Genomic DNA, 4,500 nt, shown 5'->3' on the forward strand with positions numbered 1-4,500 from the left:
CATGAGAACACACCATTGCTTTATTGTGGCAGCGTGGTGTGTTCAGGGTGGTCGTATATTATAATATTAAAAAACACATAGCTTTTAGTAAGCGTTGACCAGAGCCTCTTTACTTCACATGTGTTTCATTCATGACTTTAGCCAAACTTTAAAGGAGACTGCTGGGCTTTCTTCTTTCTGCTTTTCTGTTAAAACAGATTTTCCGTCTGGACTGCAGCTTCCCAGATGTTGCACTGAGCTGTGCCTTCTGAGCTGGTCAAAGCTTATAATATCATTTATTACCCCAACTCTACTTTAAACCTTTCCGAGACGCAGGATGTGACACAGGATACTCTGAAGAGCATCAGAGTTGATGGGGTTGAATATAAATGAAAGCAAATACTTTTCAGATTTCTTGGGAAATAAATGTTGAGAAACTTCTTTCTTCCCTTCACAGCTACACACTCCTTCCTGTTGCTTTATCACAGTAAACTCCAATAAATTAAAGATTGTAGTGTGACTAAAAAATGTAAAAAAAAAAAAAGGTTACATCCATATGTGTGTGTATACGTTTGTGTGCATGCATTAGGCCCACAAGGACTCAGGTGTGGTTTGTTGCAGTCTACTCTGGGAGGTTCATCAGCAGGAGAGGAAGTCAGCAGGGAGCTCTGCTCACTTAGTTCCTCTTGACTCTCTGTTTTTATAGAAAGGTGTGATTAACACACGCTGACGCCTCACAGGCTCTTTTTCACAGCAGACGCATTGACATGTCGTAGTAGAGGAAACACAGGTGTTACTAATAAAATTAGAGAAGCATGCTTAATACGCAGGTGCTCTTGTGTCTAAATGAGCGAGCAGCACCAGGGATCTGAATCAGCAGCATCCATTATGTTTTTCTCTTAGACCAATGCAAAGGCTTTAATGGTGTTTTTTTTATTTTTATTTTTTTTGCAACATCCAGAAAGAATGTAGCTCTTTTTCAACTAGTTTGTCAAAAAAAAAAAGAAAAAGAAAAAGGAAAAAAAACCCTCAGCTGCATGAAAGATCGCATTAGTCTCTGTGTAATCAATTTGTATGCTGTAGAAATATTTTTAGGATGATTTTAGTAACTTTTTAAGCCATAAAAGTCTCTAGTAAATTCCTAAACAATAAAATGTTACTAAAAGTTATACTTATTTACAGATTTATAGTTTTTATCTCTCGGGTTGTCTGAAAAATGTCTTATTTAAGAATAGTAGTCCCTTTGGTTTTAACAGAGTTTTAATCACTAACTTGACCTTATTTAAAGTTGATTACTTTATATATATTTGCTTTATTTAACCAGGTAAACCCCGTTGAGATCTAGATCCCATTTTCAAGAGGGACCTGGGCAAAAAAAAAATTGCAATGAAATAAAACTTTACTTCAGTTTTATTTCAAATCAATTAATTTTCTTCTTTAGTTTGCTTTGTTGTGAATAATGTACTTTTATTCAGGTGTATTTTATGTTCATATTATTTGTCATTTTAGCTTAAACACACATTTCTTTCCTAGGATTCTTTCTGTCTTAAGAGTTAAGGTCGTCATTGTTTTTTAAATCTTTTAAATCTGTTGAAGATTGTGCATGAAAAAGTTTCATATATAAGGATTAACTATGTTAGATTTTTAAAAGTTGGAACAGTGGTAGAGGTTTTTAGGAAAGAAAATCAACATGCATTAAGAAAAGATTTTTGAGATTCAGTTTTATTTCCAGGTGATAGTCTTTATCAGTCAGTATCTGAAATATGCATTTATTTATTTGCATATTCCCTGTATGAACCAAACCTTTACAACTTTTTTTTCCCAGATATGGTTCTTTTTATTTTGCTGATGCAGTTTTATTTATTTATTTTTTACAATGGTTAGGGTTATGTAAGTTCTGGATACATTTACACTCTTGGTAAAGTTTTTTTTTATTGGGAGGCTGGGAGGAATTCCATACTGAGAAATTATTATTTTCAATAATTATCCTGCAGCAATAAAAAAATATATATATTGAGTGCCAAAACCGTAACTGGCACTGCAGGTACTTATCTTTTCTGGGATGTAATGTTGCTTTCTGAAGCAATTTGTTCTACACCTTTTGTCCGAAAAGTTTTATATTAATGATAAGATTACAAATTATAGACTTACAGCTTCAATAACCCTCCCCTGAATGTGAGTGTGCATGCATAATTATTATGTATATCTGAGAGGCCCTCTAATTAAGACTCTGGGTATCTGCTACCTGTCAGCGCAGATCGATTGGCTGGAAGACTGGCAGCTCTCTTTCTGTGTGTGTGTGTGTGTGCGTATGTATGCGTGTGTGCACTATGCAAATTTCAGCGCAGTAAACTTTAGTACTATTTTTCCAAAACGTGGAGGAAACACTTTTACAAGACATCATAAAAATGATCTTGGTGTTATTGCTGTTTTTCTGCATATTGATGGGACTCAGTGGGATTGTTAAAACGTTGCACATATTATTTTATAAAATACAGCCACAGAGAATAAAAATGGGCATAAATATTATACTTCGTATTATTAAAAGCCACCTAATATTTCCACCTTCTCTATAAAAGGCATTAAACTACAAGTGTGTAATGATTTCAGATCACTCATTTTATATTTTGCACAAACACAGTGCAAAATATACCCCTTGTGCCCCTTCTAACTGAGACACACTCTTACTGAACGATCTGTTCACTATTTCCCTATCAGTTGGTATCCATCACTGCGCCATTTGAGAGAGAAAGAAAGAGAGGAAGAGGCAGCGCAGCTGCATCTGTGTAGGTGCTCTCGGTGCTGCCAGTGAGTGATGGCAGTGACAGTGTAGACGGCGTGTGCTGTGAAATGTCACAGTGCCGATCGATGTTGTTTAACGAGGCTAGAGGCTGATCTGGACCTCATGCTAACATAAAGCTCTCCTCTCCTCACTCTTCCTTCCCCTCTTCCCTCCCTTAATCCCCCCTCTACTCTCTGTGAGCGACCGAGGGTCCCTGGGGGGCGAGAGGTGAGGCCTGTTACCTGTCAAGAGGGTTTGGCTGTGACAAGAGAGACACACACACACACGCGCGCGCGCCCACACCCATATATGCAGTGGCTTGCAAATAGTATTCATACCCCTGGAAGATTTTCACATTTTTAAAAACAAAAACTTCAAAGTATTTTATAGGGATTTTATGTGGTAGATCAAGATAAAGTAGTCCAAAGTTTCTAAAAGTTGTGAGGTCAAGTCTGATGGTTTGCTGTGAAAAAGGCTGAAAAAGGACAAAGTTTTGAGCAGCATCAGGACTCTAGAACTACTGTCTCGATGTACTGATTAGGGATGCACTGACTCAAGTTTTCTGGCTGATCTTCGAAAAGCCTGACCTACCGATTCTGATTTTGGCCAATACTGATTTTTTTTTTAAGGGTTACAAAATATAGGAAGAAAGTCAATGAGTTGGCAACAGTGGGGTAAATACTGTATTAACTGCAAACATGCAGACATGATCTGGCGGGTCTGCCAGTCTCTCTCAAGGCAGAACAAAAGAGGACAGTGGTTAATTTTTAGACCTTTGCTGAGGTAGATAAGATCAGCTTCAGATTTAAGTATCAGCCGATCAAAGATTTCCAATAATTAAGGAAATTGGGAAATTTATTGGCTGACTGATTTATCAGTGCACTCACTGATATTTGATATTGTGATATGTTTGTTTTTCTTCTGTACAGCACAGATTTGTAATCTGTGTCTTGAAATGTACTTCATAAATAATAGTTTCATTTTCTTTTTTTTTTTGCAAATATCCCTAAACTTCAATCTAACGAGACATTCAACATTAAAGCAAGGAGGGCATTACAAGACTTTGGAGGAGCTGAACAGATTTAGAATTAAGGTTGGTAAATTTATTGACAGGACAACCATTCAGACTAAAAATGGATAAATGGTGAAATTAAATAAAAATTAAATTAAAATTAATTCAATTAAAATTGAAAGCCAATAAAGTCTGCAGGGGAGGAAGTTACTGTGGTCAAATAGGACCAAAAACATTTGGCCAAAACGCCACAAGATGGATGAATAAACTATCCCAAAGGTGAAACATGGAGGTAGCAGCATAATGCTGCGGAGTTCTTCTCCCTCAACAGAGGAAGGGAAGCCAGTCAGAACTGAAAACAGGATGATCCTCCAAGAAAGGACTTTTACAAATTATTGTCTCAGGCGGCTGGTTACAACCACGTGCCACAATTTTGTGATAGTCAGACTGTATCTCTGTTCCCAAATTAGTTTGTATTTTGCACTGCATCATTGGGCATTAAATCTTTTTACACATTGGGTCTGGTTAAATAAAGGTCTCTGGGTTGCGCAGACATTAAAAACACAACAAAGTGTTACTAAGTGACAAAGTGAGAAACAGTTCAAGGGGTATACATTCTTTGACAAGAAAACAAGTTTGTATTTGTGCCTTGAAATGCAAATGCTAAAATGTTTTTGTATTTCATGAGAAGTTAATAACAAAGAATCACAACACAGGACGCAACGGG

This window comes from Xiphophorus couchianus, chromosome 3, assembly GCF_001444195.1.
Source record: "Xiphophorus couchianus chromosome 3, X_couchianus-1.0, whole genome shotgun sequence".
Lineage (NCBI taxonomy): Eukaryota > Metazoa > Chordata > Actinopteri > Cyprinodontiformes > Poeciliidae > Xiphophorus > Xiphophorus couchianus.